The 24,936-nt window shown below is 39.7% G+C and overlaps 1 pseudogene across 1 annotated transcript in view; it reads right to left on the bottom strand.

Annotated features, from left to right (window-relative positions):
* Nucleotides 1-4,841: 4,841 nt before the first annotated feature.
* The window catches only part of LOC140907045 (zinc finger autosomal protein-like), a 33,218-nt pseudogene continuing 13,123 nt past the window's right edge, over nt 4,842-24,936 (bottom strand). Inside the window, exons 5-7 of the transcript XR_013635352.1 lie at nt 22,811-22,913; nt 17,543-17,666; nt 4,842-13,769 (exon numbers count right to left, since the gene is read on the bottom strand). The product of XR_013635352.1 is annotated as a zinc finger autosomal protein-like (transcript). The remainder of the gene's footprint in view (nt 13,770-17,542; nt 17,667-22,810; nt 22,914-24,936) is intronic.

Here is a 24,936-nt window from a genome sequence, read left to right as displayed (position 1 = left end):
CAGTCAAAATAATCCCCAACTCCCCAAGACCCCAGAGCTGTACTGTCCTGCCCTGATCAAAACCCCAACCTGTATGAATATATTACCCAGTTCACCTTTCCCTCAATGTGGAGAGAAATATGCAACAAACTTGTGTTAACCAAGCTGAGATTTTTCCCAGACATTTCATTAAGAGGCACACTGGTTTAGATAAAGCAAAAACCAAGTTTATTAACTACAAAAGATAGATTTTAAGTGATTATAAGTAATAGCAAACAGATCAAAGCAGATTACCCAGTAAATAAACAAAACCACAAACTAAGCCTAAAATACTACATAGATTAGATATGAATTAGCAATTTCTCACCCTGGCTGATGATACAAGCAGTCCACCAGGTTTCCATAGCCTAGAAATCCCTTTAGCCTGGGACCAGCACTTCCTCCAGTTCAGTCTTTGTTTCCTCAGGAGTGTCCTTGTGTGAGGAGTGAGGCCCCTAGATGACATCACACCCCACCTTATATAGCTTTACTTTATGGCAGGAATCCTTTATTCCAAAAACAATTCCGAGCTCAGTTTATGGAAAAATGCCGGTACCTAAAATGGAGATCAGCATCATGTGGCCTGGTCACATGCCCTGCTGAGGCATAGCAGCCTTTATTCATAGGCTCTCTGGAACATTCTCAGGAAGGCTCACCAGGTGGGGGATAAGTTTCTCCAAAAGCCTATTGTTTCTCCTTATGCCCATTACCTTGAATAGATCCTTCACAACCAGCTGTCTAGACTGGAAGCATTTTGCCTAGTGGGTGCCACCCAGGTGTAACCACATTTGAAATACAGATACGTAGTTAATATTCATAACGACAGATCCAAATAGGATACATGCACAGAAATAGGATAATCAGCAAATCATAACTTTTCCAGTGTCACCTTACATGACCCATCTTGTACAAAAAGCAAAATAATTATGCCATAATCATATCATAATAATATCACTATGATGAATATGGGGTGCAGTGTCACAATTTACATGCTTAAAGTTAATCTGGGACTAATCATGTGCTTAAAATTAAGCACACACTTAAGTGATTTGCTGGGTTAGTGCCTCCTATATGTGAAGTATTGTTCATAAGGGAAAGTCTGGGATGATGCATAAAATGCTGCTTTCTTGGGCATACAATGGGGTTCTTATTACTTGCTGTTTGTTACAAGTTCTGCAGGAAATGTGCTCTCATTGAACCACAAGTCAGTTCCTTTGTTTTCTGTGGTTTTAAATGAGACTGAGTAGTTGGAGCACTTCAAGTTTAGATAGAGCACTTCAAGTTTAGCTGCATATACTTTTTAAATTTATTAGTGATGTGTACTCCTTTATATTGGAAGTATTTTCCTAGCTTATGATGCCATCTTGGGGGACATCAGCTTCTCTCCTAAGTGGTTAAAAAAAAAAGACAGAGAAAAAGCATACATCTGCTATGAAGCTCTCCTGCCAGGAGTGCTGGAAACCTGAACTGTAGTAATTCCACTTAGTGAGACAGATGTGCAATACTCCATTGTTTCATTGTAAGGAGCATATGGTTCTTTCAGGCTTGCTGTTTTGTAAGCCACAACAGAATCTGATTTTTCCACCCATGCATTTTGCCAGGGGTGTGTTTTGTTTTGTTTTTTAAACCCACACAACTTGTCATCCAGCTACAGGAACAGCTGCAGCTGTTTTAAGAAGGTACTTATAACCCTTCTCTTCTTTGGCTGGATGACAGTTTAATTCTTCTCTTTAGCAAACTATCAAATGTAGTAAAAAATTAATGCAACCTGCTGGCATTTAAATCACCTCAAGCATAAGGTTAAAGTGTTTCTACAAAGGGAAAAGAGCATTAGTACTCCTTGCATAATTAATGATTAGACATAAAAATAAATGGTTAACTTCAATTTATCGATCATCTTCACAGAGACAGGGATAAGCAGACTTTTGTACTTCTTCTGAAGAGCCAGTGGTGAATGTGCACATGGGTTCAAAAGTGAACAGTAAAATGCTTTCACAAACCAGATAGGAACATGTAAACAAAACAGCAGTGCAATTATTTACCCAACAAAATAGAACAGGATGTGTCATCTGGATAACATAGGCACGATCTGTAACCGGTACCAGATTTGTCATTGTTGCAGACAAAATCCTCACCACTTTCCAGGGCATTGTTTAAAGGGGAAAACTGGTCAGAGATATGCGAGGCTCATGTGTGGTAGTCCCTTGAGACCCAGTAAGCCAGGGTAATTAACATAAATGAGCTCTCCTATGCTTTCACTGTGCAGGACAATGAGTCAAATCAATCAGTACTGTCAAGAATATGAGAAGTTACGCTGCATAAAGAAGCAGCTGACGGCAACAAATTTCAATGGATTTTTATAAAGATAGAAATAAAAATGTGTTGTGATAGTCTGTCATCCTAATGAATGCATAGTTCGCTTGGATAAAGGTTGAGTATTTGAAGATCTCTGAATGAAATGATATGATTTGACAAATGCTGGCTAATGAATGTAAGAGCTGTAAAAGAAGCAGTAGAGAAAACCACAAAAGCGCAACCTTAGAAATCAGCCCTTGTTCAGCTGGAACTGTGCTAGCATTTCAGTTGTGTTCAAAACCAGTTAATGCTGCCACTATTGTACCACAGTCCATTTTCATTGGGCAAATAATAATAATACAGGGGTAACACTTACATGGCACTTTTCATCAGTCGATCTCAAAGTACTTTACCTCATTATCATTAGCCCCATTTTACATATGAGGAAACTGAGGCACAGAGAGCTGAAGTGACTTGCCCAAGGTCACTCAACTGGCCAGTGGCAGAGCCAGGCATAGGACCCAGGTTTCTTGAGTCCCAGTCCAGTGCTATTGGCACAGGGAGCAGGATTTCTCTCTCTCTCTTTAAATGACAACCATTCAAGCCAAAACTGCGCTCTAGACCAGTAGTTCCCAAACTTTAACCACCTGTGAACCCCTTTCACTAAAATGTCAAGTCTCGCGAATCCCCTCTTAAAAATGAGTATTTCCAAGGATTTTCTCCCTTACCTGAGTATAAATTATAAAAGCAGTGATCTTGGATATATGGTTTTTCAGGCATGCTTGTTACACACTATTTATTATTAATTATTTGTAATTACAGTATTTTTATTATGAAAACGGCAACACTCTTCCAAGATCTCACTTTCGTAGCTTGTATCACTTTGAATAAGCCTGTTATAAGACAAGGCTCCTATGTTTCATCAAGGAGTATCAAATGGGAAACAGCATGAAGGTATTTAAGCAGCCAGCTCAAAGAGTTCCTCCTACACAGGCATTCAGGTCTTGAGCAGTCCAGGCAAACAATGCATGTTACAACAAACCTTAAACTTGTTCTTCATCATAATTTTAAAAACAATACTAGCTGCCTATTTAATTTTAAAAACAACAAAAAAATATCCACCTCCCTTTCCATTTCTTATAAGGAGTTTTGAAGTTTAAATCTCCTCAGTGGGATAGATACGCTTGGCTTTGATCTGGTTAGCTCTTGGAAGTCCAGGGGCTTCGGGCTGCTGGTCCTGTGCTGCCCGGAGTCCCTAGGGACAGCTCTGTCTGCCATTAGGGATTTTTTTCTGACAACCCCCTGTAACATTTTGCAAACCCCTAGGGGTTCACAAACCCCAGTTTGGGAACCACTGCTCTAGACTGACCCTTAAGGTAATTTATAAATTGGTTTCTGCAGCCGATGAAGTGAGCTGTAGCTCACAAAAGCTTATGCTCAAATAAATTGGTTAGTCTCTAAGGTGCCACAAGTCCTCCTTTTCTTTTTGCGGATACAGACTAACACGGCTGCTACTCTGAAACCTTTCTGAACACAGTTATTGTACTTCAAGAGAATGCAGAGAAGAGCCGTCTGACTGCTGGAGAAGATCCCTTACAATGAAAGGAGACTTAAAAAGATTTATCAAACAAAAGAAAAGTCAAGAGATGACTGGATTATGGTATATAGTGTATTTCATGGGGAGAAGATACTAAGTACTAGAAGGCTCTCTAAGCTCGGAGAGAAAGGCATAAAAAGAACAAATGTTTGTTTGGAAGTTAGAACTGGACAAATTAGAATTAGAGATACACAAATTGTTAACAGTGAGGTGCTAACCATCAGAACAAGCTACCAAGGGAAGTGCTAGGGCTAGTCTACACTGGCAACGCTGAAGTGTTGCCAGGGCAGCACTTTAATGTGGCTTGTGTGGTCGCGGCAGAGTGCTGGGAGAGAGCTCTCCCAGTGCTCTAAAAAACCCACCTCCACAAGGGGTGTAGCTCCCAGCACTGGTGCACTGTCTACACTGGCTCTTTACAGTGCTGAAAATTGCTGTATTCAGGGGGGTGTTTTTTCACACCCCTGAGTGAGAAAGTTGCAGCGCTGTAAATTGCCAGTGTAGCCAAGCCCTTAGATCAGGGGTTGGCAACCTGCGGCACGCGTAGCTGATTTTTAGTGGCACTCTGCTGCCAGCCAGGGTCCCGGCCGCCGGCCCCGCTCAGCCCGCTGCCGGCCTGGGGTTCTGTCCATCCAGGCTGGCAGCGGGCTGAGCGGGGCTGGCGGCTGGGACCCCAGACCGGCAGCGGGCTGAGTGGCTCAGTGCGCTGCCAGTCTGGCGTTCCATCTGCTGGCCCCTGCCAGCCGGGGTTCCGGCCACCAGCCCCGCTCAGCCCGCTGCCGGTCCGGGGTTCTGTCCATCCAGCCTGGCAGCGGGCTGAGCGGGGCCGGCGGCTGGGACCCCAGACCGGCAGCACAGGCGGCAGATGGACCCACGGGCCCCACCCAGCCCACTGCCAGTCTGGGGTTCCGTCGGGGCCCCTGTAAATGTAAAATTTATTACTGGCACGCAAAACCTTAAATTAATGAAGACTTGGCACACCACTTCTCAAAGTTTGCCAACCCCTGCCTTAGAGACTCCTTTTTTTGATCACTTCAGACCAAGACAAAATACATTTCTGGAAGATACCGTTTACTCAGACACAAGTTATTGGGCTCTATAGAGGGGTAAACTGAATGAAATACTATGGCTTGCCTTATACAGGAGGTCAGACTAGATGATCTAATGATCCCTTTGGCGTTAAAGTCTATGAAAGGATATATTTACTGTTTCTTTAAATCTGTAGCAGGTGGTCAGGCAGCAAGGTTATAGGATAAGGTTGGAAGGTTGTAGGATAAGCTCTACGGTGCTCTACGTAAAATGTGGTCAGGAACCATGTCACTGCAATGTCAGGCTGTAGGCATGTTGAAAAATAGTTTCAATCCTAGTTACAAGCCCTAGTGTAGTCAGGGCTTGGGAAAGAACAAGCGATCATTCTGGTAAGACTCAGCATCAGCCAATTTGTCCCCTTCTAGCATGAATGCAGAGTGGAATCAGTGTCCTAATACAGACCTCATAGGTGAAATCCTGGCCTCATTGAAGTTAGTGACAAAATTCCCAGTGACTTCAGTGAGGCCAGGATTTCACTTCACCTATCAACAGAAAGGAAAAAAGCATGATACAGTGAAGGCTTGTACGGAGTCCACCCTTAATAGGCAAATTACTACCTTAAGAGACTGCCCATGTACAATGGGATCCTGGTCCATGAATGGGGCTCCTAAGTGTTACAGTAATACAAATAATAAATATAATAACTATACTGCTCCCCACAACTATACTGCTCCACCTTTATTAGATTAATTAAGCAAGCTATTTTTTCCATCCCTTGAGTGGTGATTAAGAAAGGTTTAATTGTATGTTAAAGGGTGCATTGCACGTCTTGTTTTCAGTTAAGGAAAGCAGAAATTAAACCTGCTATATTACAGCAGAACTACTGCACCTTTACTTAGTGGTTGGCATATGAAAAAAAGACATTCCAGTCATCCTTTCATCTTCTCCAGAATTCAGACAACAATTAAACCTCATGAAACATTACACCAGTTAGTGCTGAGAAGCGTGTTTTCTTTGTATGTAAAAATGCACATATTAGGGTGTAGTTTTCTTTCTGTTCTCTGCTTGTTTATAAAAATAGAGATAACGTAAGTTATTATGCGGAGACCCAAACATTACATAGTATTTTTCTAACCCCAATCCTTTAGTATGCAAAACACTAACAACTAGCATTCCCACTCCTTAAACTAGAAGACAGCAGGAGATGCTACCTCATAGTAGCAAAAGTCTGAGAACAAACCACTGAGCAATTCCACTGAGGGCAACAGTGCCTGGTACATAGAACCATAACAGAGGGTAGGGAGCCTGCGCCAGCAGCCACAGTCTCATGCCAATCCATACTGGCAAGAAGTAGCAAGATTCTGGCCAAACCCTTCATTACGACAGAGGGAAGCTATGCTGAAGAAGTAATGCAGAGGGCTAGGAATAATTTATAATGAGGGAGACTCATCTACTATCCACCAGGGCTTAATTCAGCAAGGTGCTGAGCACTGCCTGTGAAGAGCAGAACTCCTTCATCTCACACTGACGTCATTGGAGTGGTACCTGTGTAACTGAGAGCAGAATAAGTTCCAATCTAAAAATTCAGTGCCAGATTGTGTCCCCCCCTTGGGTGTGCGTAGCTGGGAAAGTGCATAAAAAGCCTCCTTTTCCCTTTGCTGCAATGACTTGTCACAGTTGGTGCTCCCTCCACCATCCCCAAAGATGTCTAGAAGTCCAAGGCCACAGCTTTGTCCTCCTCCTCCGCTGGCCTGCAGAGCAGGCTGAGCGCACCATAGAGTGCATGCTGCGCTATCTCAAAGGGTGGTGAGTTTTGCCTGAACCAGGCATGTAGGTACCTCCCCATGTGTAATCTCTCAGCAGCCACTTTTCTCCACTGGAAAGCTCTGCAGGCATCTAGTTGCTATGAATAAACACAGGGCCAGCTCTAGGCACCAGCAAACCAAGCACATGCTTGGGGCCGCACTTTGCAAGGGGCAGCATTCCGCCCCCGGCCCCCTTTTTTTTCTTTTCTTCGGCGGCACTCCACTTGGGGCGGCAAAAAACCTAGAGCCGGCCCTGAATGAATAATACATTACGAATGGAGGGGAAAAAAACAACCATGACTATGTTTTTGATATTTTTTTCTGGGTTTGATTGGTGGATTTGTTGCCAAATTATTTTTGCTGGTGTTTTAAATTTCCTGTTATGTGTACAGAAGGAGTTTCTAAATGAAGGATGACAAGTTAAAAATGTGCAATTTATATTTCAAATAAATTGACTTTAAACATTTTTTTTTAAAGGGGCAGCAATTTTAAATTGTACTGCACATTTCACAAAAGATTGCCTGGTTACAAACAAGAAAGAAATGCATGCTTAAAAAAAGAAGTGCTCAGCTGTGCTTGCAGAATTCAGAGATTTTATTTTTTAACCCCGGCCCTTTAGGTGAAACTCTGATTTGTGCCATTCCATCAGAGGCAGGTTTCACCTCTCTACCTACCCTTCTGATTGTATTTGTCATCTGGAATTTCAGTGCTTTTATAAAAAGAAAAGGAGTACTTGTGGCACCTCAAACAAATTGGTTAGTCTCTAAGGTGCCACGAGTCCTCCTTTTCTTTTTGCCAATACAGACTAACACGGCTGCTACTCTGAAACCAGTGCTTCTATAAGTGCTGATCCAGATCTTTGGGAGTTTTTGACTCTTTAAAAAACTACTCGCAAGTGCCCAGAGGATGAGTCCTGCATGGAGGCCAAAAGGAAGAGCTGCATAAATGTAAACTCTTTATATGATCTGTTATTTTGTATTGGGAGAGGACAAGGTCTAATTGAAAGGAATGTTGTCAAGTTGTTGGAGGATGAGTCTAGGAGCCAGGAGTTTTGGGTTCTGCTCCTAGATTCTACCACTATCTCACTTTATAACCTTGAATAAGTCATTTAAGGTAAAATTTTAAAAACTGCCTAAGTCCAAATTTAAGTGACAGGCATTTAGAGGCCTAATTCTTATTGATTTAAATGAACCTTGAATTACTCTTACATGCCTCTTACATTTTCTTTTGAAAATTGAACTTTGGCTCTCAAGTCAGTTAGGAACTTTTAAATATTTTACCGTTAAGTCCAAATTTTCAAACTGTTGTTTGTCTGCACAGAGACATACAAGTCCCCTGCTGTTTGTGTGCAACCCTGACCTATGTATCAAGTATATCAGAAGATTTTGTGCTTGAGTCAGACAGCAATAAAAGTGCACTGGCATCGGTTTGATAAGGACCATAATCATCTGATTCCCAAATTTTTCTTAGCTACATGTGGAGATAAAGGCTTGTCTACATGTGAAAGTTGTACTAATTTAACTTAAATTGGTTTGAAAACCAATTTAGTTTAACTGATGCAAATTCCTGTGTGGGCACTCTGATAGTAGCTTCAAACTGGTTATTATGCTGATAAACTGGAGAAGGCTCAGAGCAGAGCCACAAAAATGATTAGAGGATTAAAAAATATGGCTGATAGTGATAGAGTCAAGGTACTTCATCTAGTTTAACAAAGAAAAGATTAAGGGGTGACTTGATCCCAGCTTGTTGCATTGGCAACAACAAAATTGATAATGGGCCCTTCAGTCTAGCAGACAAAGTTGTAACAAGATCCAGCTGGAAATTGAAGCTAGATAAATTCCAACTGGGAACAAGGTGCAAATGTTTAACAGTGAGGGTAATTAACCAATTTACCAGGGGTTGTGGTGGATCCTCCATCACTGGCAATTTTTAAAATCAAGATGGGATGTTTTTCCCCATCATGCTCTAGTGCAGACAGGGATTAATTCAGAGAAATTCTAAGTCCTGTGTTATACAGGAGATCAGAGTGGATTATCATAATGGTCCCTTCTGGCTTTACAATCTATGTATCATCAGTTTAGTTTACATCCGTAAATTTATTGACACAAGCTAAAGCAATGTCAACCAGATTTAAACCAAAATCAGAGTATTCATGCAGGGGGTTGCACCAGTTTAAAATCAAACTAAATTAAACTGGTGCTATTTTGCATGTAGCTAAATCGTAAGGTTGGGGTTTAAAACCAATTTACACCGCATTAGATCACAAGAGGACCACACAGGGAGGTAAATTAGTGCTTAATCTGCTATTGCAGTACACAGTCCCCATTTAAAAACTTTGTTTTTTATAGCTCAGACCTACACAGAAATGTAGGAAGACAAGGTCCTTGCATAGAAGAACTTACAATTCACTCACTGTTACAGTCACTAGCCTCTTCTGAGGTTGTGCTTTGTTGAACTGGTCCTTTATAAATGGTCTTTCCTGACAGCGGAGGGAAGGAGAGGGAATATGAGTACAAAAGAGGGCTTGTGTGTATAACTTAGTTTTGCTTGCGCTTAAACTGCTTAATGACATTCACACAGTGAAACTATTTTCCCTATTTTTATTGCTGGTAGGTTTAGCTACCTGAATAGTATAAGTTACCCATACAAGAGTTATATATACAACTTGTGCATGTATATATGTCAATTAGATACTACATTCCAGGCATTCTTCCAGATTTCCTAGGAATTTGAGCTTGAAGCAATTGTAGGAGAGTTAAGAAAGAGCTTCTCATTCACCCTAGCTGCTCATTCATCTAATTGTCTTTTTAAATTAGCAAATGGTAGGAGAGCTCTGTGTACCAGAAGTTGGTCCAATAAGGGATATTACCTCACCCACCTTTTCTGTCAAATATCCTAGGATCAACATAGCTACAACAACACTGCAAAGGCCATTACAGTCAATATCTAGATCTATCCTAATTCCTTTTTGGGACCAGTGAAGAGGAGAAAAACTAGAGGAAGAGAATGAGAAGCAATTTCCATTACATTGTGCCATATTATTATAGACATAGCACTTAAAAAGATACAAATAAGCACTCACTTCATTGAACAACATCTGTTCTACCTAAGGCTGGTAAACAGAAGAGATTAGAATCTGGCTTCTTAAAGTACCTTTTATCCTCAAGACAATTCATATACTGGTACTTTGTCCTTTTTAATTAACTAATGATGAATAGTTCTGCCCAGCTATAATCAGAATGAAATAAAAAATCTATGAAAACTTAAAACTTTTTAAAAAAGACTATTTTTTCTACTCAGAACCCAATTCCTAAACTTCCATCAAACTTGATAAACAGTCTGTGCAGGCGACAATGAGAAATCAGTGTATTAAAACTGTCTAGCCATGCTTTGCCAGCATCCCTAATGCTTCAGGCTGTTCTCTTGTCTGCTTTCATAAGCTACATGTGGTTGGGCCTAGTTAGTACTTGCACAGGAAATTTCCAAGAGCCAGGATGCTGCAAAAAGTGGTGGCTGGTAACTGAGTCCTAAGGTAGTATGCCTCTCCCTTTGAGTCATTAGTGAATCAATACCACAAGAAGGTGCTACGGGGCATTAGATAGCTTAAAGGTGAAATCATAAAAGTATCATGCAAAAATAAAATCATGTCCATTTATGGTTATTAAAAGTCCCCTTGCACTTTTTGCAAGAATCGGGCTGTTAATCTATGTTCTGACCTAATTCCAATTTGTTTAATTACATCCTGCCTACTTAAACTCCCTCTGAAGTTTCCCTCAGATATGGTACTGTTCTTCAGTTCACATTTTAAACTGTTTAATGTTGCCTAATTCTCTCAAATAGCTACCATGTCCCACCCCAGAGATGGCTGGCTTAGTGTCAATGATGGGTGAAATGATTCCTATATAAATAACTTGTAAAGTGCTTTTGGAATCCTTTGGGAAGAAAGGCATTATTAAATGTAAGCTACTATTACTGTGACAGCTGGAAATTTACCATTTGGGAAGATTCCAGTATAAAAAGACACCCAAAAGAATACTGTACTAATTATTTGGTAGTTTACTTGCTAGTATTGTAAGGAAATGAAATATTTTTTCCATTAGTAGTTAGTGGTGGGATCCACCAAGGGACTTATGCATTGCAATGCTGAGCATCACAGCTCCTAATTTTTGGATACCTAGGAAATCATATGAATAACACTGATCCACAAAGCCAAGTTAGGCACCAGGCTCCCTATACAATGAATGGGGAGAAATAGGTACCTAAGAATGCAATCCATGAAAGCCAGCATGCTCAGCAGCTTCCTGCTTAAACTAGCCAATGGGAGATGTCAATGCACTGAGCACCGCCCCTTTCTCAGAGATAGGCACCTAGCTCTGCTAGCAATCCATGAAGGAGAACTCCTCTCCTGGCTCAGGTGCCTACATTGTTTTAATGAGCTAAGTGCCTGTTGAGAGGGCAGCCATGTAACTTTCAGCTATGTGGTTAGAACACTCACCTGGGATGTATGAGACCCAAGTTCAATTCCCTCCTCTTGGCAGAGGGGGAGAAAGGATTTGAACAAGGGTCTCCCACCTCTCAGGGGAGTGCTCTAACCAGTGGGTTATGGGATATTCTGAGGTGGGGCACCCTAACCACTGCACTAAAGTTATAAGATGGGCAACAGCACCTCCACCTCCAGCAGGCTTCTGAATGGGGCCCAATCCAGTAGGGGTGCTCAGAAGGTGCCTGCCAGAATGGGCCTTTTGGGCAACTGAACACCTATCTTCACCTAATTCATGAATTGCTTTGGGGCGTAGGCAGGAGATAGAGGTCTGAGTGCCTAGAGTGAGGTGGCAGCAGGTCCAGAGTCAGAACCATCAGCACCTAGGGATCTTTTACTTTGAAAAATTGAGGAATTGAGTGAGTTTACACACCTCCAGGGGTCAGTGGGAGTTTTGTGGGTCATAGTGGGGATCCCTAAGTCCCCCACGCCATAAAAAAGGGAACTTAGGCACCTAAGTAGCTTTGTGAATACCACCCTAAAATCTCAAGCACAGGTGAAGAACTACTTTGGCTACCCTTCATATAGAAGTGTATCTTCCCTCAGAAAGACAGTGCTAGACTCAAAGGATGAACTAGTCAGTGTTCAAGAGTTTCCTTAACCTGTTCACTGTGAGCCACTAACCTTTCTGGAACTGATGAGGCTATTGCTAGGAGATTAGTACTAAAGTGGACAGCCATCTCCTCCTTCTGAACAAAAATATTCAGGAAAATGTCATTACTTCAACTAGATCACCTTACTATATAGATACAAGAGAAACAGAAGGAAAAACAGAGATTGATATCAGTATGGGAGCAGAGCTAAAGCTGTTTATTATACATAGGTTCTTAGTGTAATAGCCGAGCACCTTCACAAAGGCATTAGGCAATGTGACTAACATCTGTAACATATGGTTTGTTCTCTCTCTAACCCTTTTCTCAGAGGAGGAATTGTGTGTGTAGGGTAGGTTTTTTGTTTAGTTTTTTTAAAAAACACTGCTATATTTGTGTTAGAAAGGGCAAAGTGACCTTGCATTTGGAAAAAGAAGGTGGCAAGGTTTGTTTGAGTGACCTTATCTGTGCATTTCTGTATTTTCAAATGGTGCTCTGCTGTGGTTTAACCTTACCTTCCAATTTTCTGGATTGTTTTTCTGATAATCTTAAAGGAAATTTCTAGTTATTTGTCCCATGAATTACCAATATGTTCTCTAAACCTTAACTTCATTTTACCATTTTTGTCAGAATTTAGATCCTAAACCCTTTCTGCCTGAAAAGGATGGGAGTCTCTACATTGCTCATGTTAGTAGATTTTGCAGAGAATAAAATTCTTCATTCAAGCTGCTATATAAACACTTCACAAATGGAACAGCATTTAGCAACTCCTCCCTATTCTTTACTATTGTATTTGTTAAGGAGAAAATAATGTGTGTACACTTGTGTTATAATTTACTTGTTGGTCCAATAGAAAGTTACCACATTAAGTGTCTGTATGAATCTTTATGTAGCTGGAGTTATATTTCTGGTGTAACATTTATTACTACTTACAGATGCTACAAAATCATTACTGGCAAAGAAATAGGGAGTAACAGGAGCAAAACAGTTTCTGTTCATGGGCTATTAAAGGTCTGATTTTCATTCTCTCCAAAAAACTTAGTAATTTTTTGTTGCCACTCCAAAGTAAGTACAGACAATATAAAACCACTGAGTTTTTAAAATCAAGTTTATTGGATATGTGGTCTATATTTTTATTTTACCATTGATTAGTTTCTTATGAGACACACTTTTCATATAATAATTATACAGTAGCCAGGGAGCAGGGATATGTTTTCTAATATAACTAATTCTGAGAGCCAGTGCGCCAACAGATTTCACTTTCATTTACTTATTTAAAAATATGTACCTATATTTAAAATGAGCAAGATGACATCCAAGAACCGATCTTGCAGAATTCAATGCACCTAAATTGGCATTTCAATAAATTCCCCCTTTAACTGTCAAACTCAGTAACTTCGAATGAAGGACAAGTCAGCATGAGGTAGTCAGAAAACAGGATCTAAATACTCAGTCTTCACGTAAAACAGAACTCTTTACTCATAGCATGCCATGCTCCTCTCAGGAAAACCAGAGTTATAGCATATACTACAGTGTATATGAAGCCTCCTGCAAGGACCACTCTTTGAGCCTCGGGTTGAGTCACATTTGCCTGTCCTTTTAATGTCCTCATTGGATCAATTTCTCCTTCTCTTCTGGCTGACCTACTGCTTGATTAGCTGCTCTGGTACACATTTAAGCATGAAGAACCTAATGCTCCATTGGAAATGGTTTGAGGCTAGGGATGGGCTGGGCTGGGCTGGGTGCTGATTAATGAGATTTCTGAACTGAGATGGTATTTCTTTACGTGCTTCCGGAGGAGTTGCTTGTCAGGGGAAGAATAGCAGCAAAAACTACAGCCAAATGCCTCACCAGTGTGATGTTGTCACACATGGAGGTCCAGGCTCTTCTTCTGGATTCTGTAATGTAATGGAAACTTATTAGAGCTTACTGGGAAAAAATTGTAACTACTACTAGTAGAAACGGTATTACAGTAGTGGCTAGAGGTCCCAACTAAGATTAGGGCCCCCTTGTGCTAGGCACTGTACAAACACACAACAAGAATCAGTTTCTGCCTGGAGAGTTTATATTCTAAGAGAGGCAAGACAGAGGTAAGAGGCTGAAGACCAGAGTATGAATTTATTGAAAAACATCTGTGTTTTGACTTTGTACTTTTAATCACATTCTCATCATTTATGGATTGACAAAAGAGCAGGCCTCCAAAATAAGAATTTAAGCCATGAGCCAAATACTATCAGTATTCTACGTTAAAAGGTGAGCTCTGTTGCATATTTGTGTATACACAAATTCATACAAATTATTAAAAAAATATTTAAAGAAAATCTTTAATGCTCCAATATGTTTTACTGTAGAATACAACCCCCACTACTTTAACTTATAACATCTTATACTGTCCTGTTAGGTACTTTTTTTTCTGATATATAAATTGCACCAGCATAGAATCCATTAGGCTATTGATCTGAGGGGGCCATACTCTTCAGATTACATAAAACAGTCCAGTTCAGAAACATTTCAGGTCTTGAATTTCCAAATATAGAAGTTGGAGAAACAAAAATTTGTGATGGTAGAGAAAGAAGTGTGAGAGACACATTTTAAAATTCACTACTTAGTGGACTCTTCCTATTAGATGGACAGATGTCATTGCAGATTTCATCCCATCATTTCCTATTAACTTGACTAAGGTGATGCTCAGGTCTCTGCTGAATCCAAGGCACATAAACAGTCTTCACATGTGGCAGCTCAAATCATGAAACTTTCTCGTGACTAGCTACAGGTAATCCAACCCAAAACTTTATTTTAGTCTCAAATTAAAATTAGAGTATTGGGTAGAACTCAGAGGTGTAGCTAAATTGGTGTAATTTGCACATTCTTCTCGCTCCTTTGTTATTTCAATTATACCATCTGAGGGTATACGTCTACACTGCAGCTGTGATTTGAAGCTTGTGTAGATGTAATTGCATTAGCTTTAATTTAGCAACCTCGCAAAAAACTGCAGCGATGGCACAGCAGCACAGGGATCACCGCAGATTGTACACGCACAGCTGATCCCCTGGGTACGTACTTGCACACGCTGAAGCCTGCACTGCTGTGCCCTCGTTGATATTTTCAGGGTGCTAGCTCGATTAAAGCTAGCCCGGGCGTATTTACACAAACTGTACATTGCACCCCAAGTGTCAACATAGCCTTAGACCTGCTTACACGTGTTTACTTATGGGTACCTTACATCACTTTACCCTTCCTCTTTGAATATGGCCCACTGAGATCAACAGCCTAATGAATTCTATATTGAAGCAATTTACACAGCAGGAAAAAAAAAAAAAAAAGCAACAGGACAGTATAAGATGGTATAAGTTAAAGTAGCGGGGGTTGTAGTCTAAAGTAAAAGATAGTGGAGCATTAAAAAAATTATTTAAAGAAAATATTGCAACAGTTTGTATGAATTTGTATATTCACAAATTCATACATGCGGCTATTTGGAGAATATATATATATATTTATTAGAGAGAGAGAACATTATTCAGCTCTTACGCTGATGATAAGCAAGTAATTGGTATAATGAAGTTGTATAATAAATACACCTGTGAAACGTTCTTTAAGTAAATGGCACTTTCAGAGCATGATACAGCACACTTGCTGAATTTAGTTACTCATGCATAAGGCCCAACTTAATTCACAATACTGTGGAAATTGTGGATCCTGCAATATTAGGCTTCCACCACAGTTTTGACAGCAGGATCCCCTGTTCTCAGCCCAGGGCTGCCAACAGCAGAAATCATGGAAAAATAATAATAGACCTTATTAGCACAAATAATAAGGTCCACAATTTCTTTTACGTGATTTTTTCCATGGCTTGCGTGCAACTCAGCCACAATTTTGAACTATCATCCTTATTCGTGCATTATATTTAAGCTCTGATCCTGCACACATGTACATGCATGCTCAACTTTGAAGATATGACCGTTCCATTGACTTCAATGGAACTACTCCCATGCCTAAAGTTAAGGATGTACATAAGGCCAGGATTAGGGCCTTATAACAAACCAACCAACCAATCTTGCAATTTGTACTAGTGCAGGGAACTAGTGAATTCTGTAAATTAGTAAATCTGATTAGAATCAAGGCCAACATGGCACAAAGCTGTACTTATTTTGTCAATGATTTAAAATAAAGCACAATATACACTAGAAAAATACTGCAGCATGTTTTGTAAAAAGATTTTCATAATATGAGAATTCACTACAGTGCCCTACTGTTAAATCTTACTTGACAGGAGAAGAATCTGACAATTTTTTGTGCAGATTATTGAGTGTGTAGTTTAGTGAACTGCAGATTAGCAGCGTTCTGCTCTGCAGTTCTGTGGTGTCTGTTATGTAACAGGAATATTTATTTGCTGACTCCTTCCTGCTCTCTAACTTATACAGTAGAACAAACATCATTCTTATAACTTCCAAGAAGGCAGTCATCTGCTAATGAATGTGTCCTGTTTTTGTCCAAATTTGGTAGTGAATTATCTGCTCCAATTCTTGAATTTAATTCATTTTTTGTCACCGAAGCTGGACAATGTTTAGAGTTCTTAATTTCAGTGCAGCTGTCATGAAGAGTAGGAAGAGACTTTGTTGTTGTTATTCCTGTGTTCAGTTACTGCAAGGCTCATAATGTAGGTCAGGGAGTTGGGAGTTTACTCTAAACTCGGTATTTTTGTTATCTTACCTCTTATTTGATGGATGTGTTTCCATGTTTGAACTTTGGCACTGAAGGAAACTTGGAAGTAACACTTCAATTTTGCAAGCATAATCGCATCCAGTGCTAAATTATTTACTATTGACGGTTTTATAATAGTCCTTCCAACCAAACCAACCAACAAATGGGTTCGGCAGACAAAACTTATCTCAGCTATCTCAGTTTAAACCTTTGCAGTTAAATACCATTTCCCTCTGGATGTTTGCACTTAACATACAGTACAATGTTCAAAGACATAAGAATGTAAAATATTTAAGTTATCCTTTTGCATTACTTACACATTACTAAATGCTCCGTAACATACTTCAAAATATATTTGAGCTTTACCAAAGTTACCTATTGCTTCTATTCTTGATACAATGTACAGTACTGTGCCAGTGCTGTCAAACGAACAAAAGACAGGTGTATGACCTCACAATGGGAAATGCCTTAAGTAACGTGACAGTTTTCCAAGTTGTGGGGGATGGGCACTACAAGCAAACTGGCAGAAGAAATCAGTATGAGGAAAAGACCTAGTGAAGCTCATGTAACAGTGGGAAGAGACTCCCATTCATTGAATGAACGTATAGAAACGTGTTCTTCTGTCATAATCCCAGTGCCCCAGGCATGACACAGATATCTCAATTTCCCCTCAGATATTTTTAGATTCATCATTTTCCAATTCCATATATCCTCCCTCGTAGCCTGTACAATAATCAATAGAAATTAAGTGGAAGCAGAGATAAAGGAGTTAGAAACATCCACTTAGAAAAACTAAACTATTCATTAGCTCTTTGTATCGAATGACTGTCTATAGGAGTGAATTTAAATATCTGGCTTCTTTTGTTGATGGATGGAAGTATGTAGGAAACAATCTCTTATTTAAAAAAAAACAAACGCATAGTTATACTGTGAAAAATCTGCCCAAGCAAGGGGGACTATTTACACTTACCAACTGTACGGGCACATTTCGCATTTGTAGGGCCTCTCACTTGCGTGAGTCCTGAAATGTCTGCGCAGGGAGCTTGCATCAATTGAGGCATAAGAGCAGATTTCACATTTGAAAGGCTTCTCACCTATCAAAATATGGAAAGCAGCAGACATGTTCACATAAATGAGGAATGGGAGCTGAGGGGAGGGAAAATTCAAAGGAAATCACCAGAACATTAAAAAAAATATCCTCAGACCCATTGGCTTGTCTTTTACATATTCCCATCTGAAATAAGATCACTTGAGAGTCTACGCTAGCCAGGACGTGGAAGGTTTGACCTGCTAGTAGCAGCTTAGGTTTCCACTGCCGAAGCAGGTTACTTATGGGATATGTGACGGTAATGTAGCTGCATCAGCAAGAACAAGCTTCAAACGTAGCCAGTGCCTATGTTGTGACAAATCTAATAATTCAGCCCCCTGGTTTGAACTCAATCGCTAAAACTCAATCACTTCAGTTGTAGAGTTATGAGATGTACTGCAAAAGACTTAAAGTGGGCCCTTCGTGACTCTCCTCTTTGCCCATGTGGCCAATTACAAAATGGTCATATACTTGCAGGCTGCATCCATGGCGAGAAATGCCTTAGTTCCCACGTGGACTTGCACACAAAGCCCTTCCTTCAGGTATTGAATGGTTACAACTTTTAATCTAACACACTTGACTTGAACATCTATAAGAAAGCTGTTGCACTAAATAAAATCTGAAATAAAAAGTATGTTCTTGCACAAAAGGACAATTCTAATTCTAGATAGATCACTTATTGGTAAGATACCTTTAACCTTAAATCATCACAGCTGAACGTGGTTTCAGGTAAATTGACTAACTCCATTTCCAAATTGAAGATCAGTTTACTTTTCTCCTAAAAAGACTTATCTTTGCCCCTTTTCCTGCATCAGCCCCATGAATACAGAACACTAACTCTCAGCCTGCTTTAAGTCACTAGGTTAACACTAGTTAAAAACACAGTCTCTTGCAAATTGAAGAGGAGGTAGAACGGAAGTTCTCAAAAAGCAACAGGAAACAGTATTAGCAGTGAAGCCAGGGTGTTAATTATTTTTTTTGTAAAAGCATGGACACCTTTTAGCAAGAGCACAAAAAAATAATGCTTAAAAAGCAGAGGACATTAAGGGCTTCTGCCTTTTGGTGCGCATGGAAATTGTGCATGCATGCCCATCTGCACACATGCTTTGATCTGAACGTTTACCTGCATATTTTACAACATTTATCTAATAGAGGAGGACATGAAAGTGAAATAAATACGTGATAAAGAAAAACTAAACTGATAAGTCTATTTTCATGGGTTCAAACCCAAATGCAAAAAAACCCAGACAATTCAAGTTAATGGTGAAAACTTAAAAAAATCTATTAGCTTGTTAAAAATGAAATAAGTTAACTTATTAACAACATCAACACAGGTAAGGTAGTATTTCCCCTCAAATATATGATTTTTAACCAGTGTCTCTCCGATTCTCTACTGGAACCATTACAAATGCAAACATGCAGGACGCTTCCATCTCCAGTGTTTTACATGTACTTTTGGTAACGGTTCATTATAAAGTAGATTTTGTTCTGTATGGTCTTTTAACAATAATTTTAAAAAATGAACATCATTTTGGACTCAGTATATAGAATCTTTAATCCCCAGGGGAAAACTGAATCTCAGAGAGGTTAAGGCCAAAATTTTCAAAATCATACTCAGGCTTCGTCTACACTTGAAATGCTACAGCACTTCAACATAGACACTACCTATGCTGACAGGAAGGGTTCCCGCATCGGCATAAGTAATCACCTCCACAAAAGGCGGTAACTAAGTTGATGGAAGACTACACCTGTCGACTTACCGCTGTCTACTCAGGGGGTCAGGTCAGTTTAATTGCTGTTGCTTGGGGTGTGGACTTTTCACATCCCTGAGCGACATAGTTAAGCCAACTTAATTTTCTAGTGTAGGCCAGGCCTTACAGTTAGACACCTAATACTCGGAGGGGCGGGGGGGAATTCTACACCACTGCACAAGTACAGAATTAATGTCTGCCGCAGATTCCCCCCTCCCCAGAATAATTGATGCTCACGGGGAGGCGAAGAGAACCTGCAAGAGGGATCATGCTGCAATTATACCTTACACCAGAGGTGGGCAAACTACAGCCCACGGGCCACATCTGGCCCGAAGGACAGTCCTGCCTGGCCCCTCTCCTTGCCCGGGAGGCTAGCACCCAGCCCCTCCCCCGCAGCCTCAGCTCACTGCGCTGCCGGCACAATGCGCTGGGTGGCGGGGCTGTGAGCTCTAGCAGGGCAGCGCAGCTGCAGAACCTGGCCTGACCCGGTGCTTTGTGTGGCGCGGTGGTGTGGCTGGCTCCAGCCGGGTGGCGCAGCTGCCTCTCCTGGTGCTCTGGCTGTCACAGCTGTAGCGCCGTCAGCCATCGGTGCTCCAGGGAGCATGGTAAGGGGGACTGGATAGAGGGCAGGGGAGTTTGGGGTAGGGGTGTGGATAGGTTGGGGCGGTCAGAGGGTGGGGCAGTCGGGGGGGAGGGGTTATTTAGAATGTTTTAAAGTGATGTGACTACTTGTGTATCTGGCATATCAGAGATCTATCTACTCCAAGTACCCACATGTATGCCAGGGATCCACCACCATAGAATATGGAGCCCCAAAACTGCATTAAAAAAAAAAAAAAAAAAAAAAAAAAAAACTCATGTCAGTCAAGTGTCAGAGTGTTGTATTCCTGTTGTATTCCTGACAAACCACTGAAAGCACATTTTTGTTTTTAAAAATCCCCTGAAAGTTTACTTATTGCACAAGGTGGAGAGAAGTGGATATTACTTCTCCGCTACATTGCCAGGTCTGACACAAAAATTTTCCATGCACTGACTTTTGTAAATATTGTCACAAGCTGCTAATTAGCTCTCCCACTCTGCCTGCCTGTCACCCACCCACCATACATATAATGTAGCAGACTTAGGAATGCCATTCCTTTAACACAGCACATGTTTTATTCTACTTGTACAATTCAAATCTCTATTTCCTAACCTCTTAACATGCTCAGTTTAAAAAAAAAAAAAAAAACTCATCACATTTACAGAGTTAAATGCCTAGCATATGGAAAATATCCAAGAGTCCCAAACTCAGGATTTCTAATACAGTGTCTTTTGTCAGGATTAGGAACTTAATATAACCATGACAATGTAAATTCCATGTACCTAAATTTCTTAAAACAAAGTGAAAAGAACCCAAGAGTATCTGTGAAAAAGGGATACTGAGCCTTCCAGTGAAGACATTAACATACCACAAAACTGAAGAAAAGACACTGACTCAAAACATTACTCACTCAGAATACTCACCAGCAACCACACATCACACAACAAAAACACTAACCCAGGAACCTATCCTTGCAACAAAGTCTGTTGCCAACTCTGTCCACATATCTATTCAAGGGACACCATCATAGGACGGAATCACATCAGCCACACCATCAGAGACTCGTTCACTGCACATCTATCAATGTGATATAGGTCATCATGTGCCAGCAATGCCCCTCTGCCATGTACATTGGCCAAACCGGACAGTCTCTATGCAAAAGACTAAATGGACACAAATCAGACAAAGAATTATAACATTAATAAACCAGTCGGAGAACACTTCAACCTCCCTAGTCATTCAATTACAGACCTAAAAGTCGCAATTCTTCAATAAAAAAAAACTTCAAAAACGGACTCCAACGAGAAACTGCAGAACTTGGAATTAATTTGCAAACTGGATACCATTAAATTAGGCTTGAATAAAGACTGGGAGTGGATGGGTCATTACACAAAGTAAAAACTATTTGCCCGTGCTAATTTTTCCCCTACTGTTACTCATACCTTCTTGTCAACTGTTTAAAATGGGCCATCCTGATTATCACTACAGAAGTTTTTTTTCCTCCTGCTGATAACAGCCCACCTTAACTGATTAATCTCGTTAGAGTTGGTAAGGCAACATCCATTTTTTCATGTTCTCTGTGTGTATATATCTTCCTACTGTATTTTCCACTGCATCCATCTGATGAAGTGGGCCTTAGCCCATGAAAGCTTATGCCCAAATAAATTTGTTAATCTCTAAGGTGCCACAAGTACTCCTCATTCTTTTAGTCAGAACATCATTACTTTTATCTCAGGCAAATTCAGTTTACTTTCTGTGTGGTTTAAAAAAACAAAACAAAAAACAAAACTTAAAAAAGGTCCTTTAAGTACACAAGTACAAAAATTAAATAGCAGAGATATTTTAGTACCTTTTTGGAAATGGCACCTTAGCTGCATCTGCTCTTGGCATTAGGTTGATATAGCTACAGCGCTAGGGAGTGTGAATTTTTCACACCCCCGAGTGGCATAGCCATGTCAACCTAACGTTTAAGTTTACACCAGGCCTAAGTCTCTAGAGGTGAGGGAAAGGAGCCAAAAGTACCTCCAGGAACTATTAAGTCTAAAACATGGCTGTGAACAGGAATATAGATCTCAATCAGAAATGCATGGAAGAACGTTCATAAGGACATCCCTATGCAGGAAAGCAGTCACCCACATCCGAACTTTAAAGATATGCTTAAGTCCCATAGAAGATAAACATATGCTTAAAGTCAAAACACTTGGATACTTAGATATTTGGTTACCATTTATTCAGTACTCAGACAAAAGTACAGTCACCCACCCACCCCAAAATAATTTAAAAAAAAACCCCTCAGCTTGTCCAATTTTTTTGAATATTAACATGTTATAGACATGCCTGGTCTGTTAAATATATGTAATCAGAAATGTCACTCAACAAAAATCACTAAACATGACATGTCATAAGCATAATGATGCACTCTCTGTAATATAGTAACACCCTGTTAAATAGACAGATCTGATAACTATATTTTTGTAGAATGTCTCTAAACAGAACTCACTGTTGTAATGATTATTGCATTGTATTTAATATTTACATGGCAAGGATTTGTAAATGTATAACACTTTATCTATTTACTTATTTATTTAGAAAGTCTAAATACTTGAGTAACTGGGATGCTTTCCTGAATCAGGGACATAAACTCACTATCATAGCCAGATTAACTAGTGGGTAAAAACCTTCTTTCATTAGAACCACTGTAAATATTTGCTAAGGAACAAAGAGAGAGATCCAAATTCTCCTACTACAAAGCAATCACCACTTTAACAAAAAAATTACAGTTTATTGTAAGTGAGAACATAATGCACACACAGAGTTTACCAGTATGGATGCGCATATGCTGTATCAATGAGGCCTTTAGCTTAGTTTTGTACTCACATGTATTCCCATGTGTCTCTGTAGAGCCAGTTTTGAAGAACACTTCCTGCCAGAGAGGAAACAAGCCTTGTCACAGCTGAAAATCATCATCTTCTCTTTTTCCTGGATAAACTGATAAAGGATGACATTTCTCAGTTATAGCAACCAATTGTGTCATTGTAGCCCTTTAATGACTTTTATGGCTGATATTTATAGCTGTTAGTTTAATGGGTATAGATTAATATAATCAGGGAGGGAGAATGAAAGAACAGATTTATTTCAGTCCTCACAGTAGTTAAATATATTTAATATTGTATTAACTTTAAAATATTAATGCACAGAATGGACCAAATATGCATAATCTAGGCACAGGTAATTTACTGGCATCAATTGACAGTGTAGGACAGCAAAGTGTAGAGATCCAATCTGATCTTCTAAAAACCATTGGTGTGAGTATCAAAGGTAGATTCTACCTTCCCAGCTACCTGACCCACTTTTTCACTCTTGTACATTGCAATTATTTACATTGAAAAGTACACCTCTGAATGATATATGGGTTTATACCTCTTAAAAAGAAAAGACAGTTTTTTACTATTAAACATAGATGTAAACGTTTGAACAATAATATAGATCTCATAAGTTCTATTGCTGTTCATGTGAATTCAGCGTCTGGCACTTCTTCTAGACCCATCTTCATGCCCACAAACTGCCTATCCATATGTTTTCAGCACCTAAAACTCCCCAACTCCCAGCAACATTAGTGAGAACTGTGGGTAAACAAGAAGTGCAGGATCAAGGCTATAATGCAGTCAGCTTATTTTTAATTAGTAATATATATCTCCATTATAGTTGTATTGGAAAAAATATAAGCAAAAAAAGATTTGGGTTAAATCCTGGTCCCATAGAAGTCAATGGCCGTCTTCCCAATTGATTTCAGAGAGTTCAAAATTTGGCCCTTCACATTTTCCAGTTTCTTGATCAACACTATTATAGAAAAAAACATTTTCATTCTGATACATTCCTGTATGTTAACTGTTAAGGTAAATGCTAACCCCAGAATACATGCACTAAAGTCACACATTACTAGTACCCATTGAGTATTTTGCTTACACCCAATATATTGAAAATAAAGCTATAACATATATATTTCCTATTACATTTTAAAAGTCTGATATTGTAGTACTTTCACTGATTTCTGAAATTTACTACATACAGCAGCAAAGAGTCCTGTGGCACCTTATAGACTAACAGACATATTGGAGCATAAGCTTCTGTGGGTGAATACCCACTTTGTCGGATGAAGTGGGTATTCACCCACGAAAGCTTAAGCTCCAATATGTCTGTTAGTCTATAAGGTGCCACAGGATTCTTTGCCGCTTTTACAGATCCAGACTAACACGGCTACCCCTCTGATACATACAGAAGTTTACCTTATCTCTGAGATGCCAACCATGCAAAAAAAACAAAAAGAAGATTAATAAAAATATTCCAGTTTAGTTAACTCTTTATTTATAAAAAGAAAAGGAGTACTTGTGGCACCTTAGAGACTAACCAATTTATTTGAGCATAAGCTTTCGTGAGCTACAGCTCACTTCATCAGATGTATTATGCAAGGCACTGCATTTAGCCGTATGGAGTGGAAATCCATCAACTGCATAACCTCTTAATTTATAATTAACTTTTCAAAGGATGTTTGGCTGTATCAAAGTTCAAAATAAAAAGATGGAAAAAATGGACTGAACTTTCAGACGTGTATAATTTAACACTTCCTTGCACTGAAGAAATAAAGCTTGCATCATTTAGAGGATAAGCCCATCATTTCCATAAGGGAAGTGAAAGCGGTTAAAAAAGCAAATTGTTAAAAACCTTGCTGTTCACAGAAGATATGCAATCTTGAATAAAAGAATGATTTCAGTAAACTCAAAAGCTTGAGAAGAAATAATTGGATTTAAACAGTAGATTTCAACATGTCAGCCATCTACAAAAGGCAAGCTGTACCATTCTAAATAATATTCGTTACATCAATTTTTTTCCTTCCCCTAAATATTTATAACCTTTCAACTGTAAAGCCTCACTGCAAATAGTAGATT

This window comes from Lepidochelys kempii, chromosome 2 (assembly GCF_965140285.1).
Source record: "Lepidochelys kempii isolate rLepKem1 chromosome 2, rLepKem1.hap1, whole genome shotgun sequence".
Taxonomy (NCBI): domain Eukaryota; kingdom Metazoa; phylum Chordata; order Testudines; family Cheloniidae; genus Lepidochelys; species Lepidochelys kempii.
Note: the sequence above shows the minus strand (reverse complement) of the source record. Positions and strands in the feature narration are given on the sequence as shown.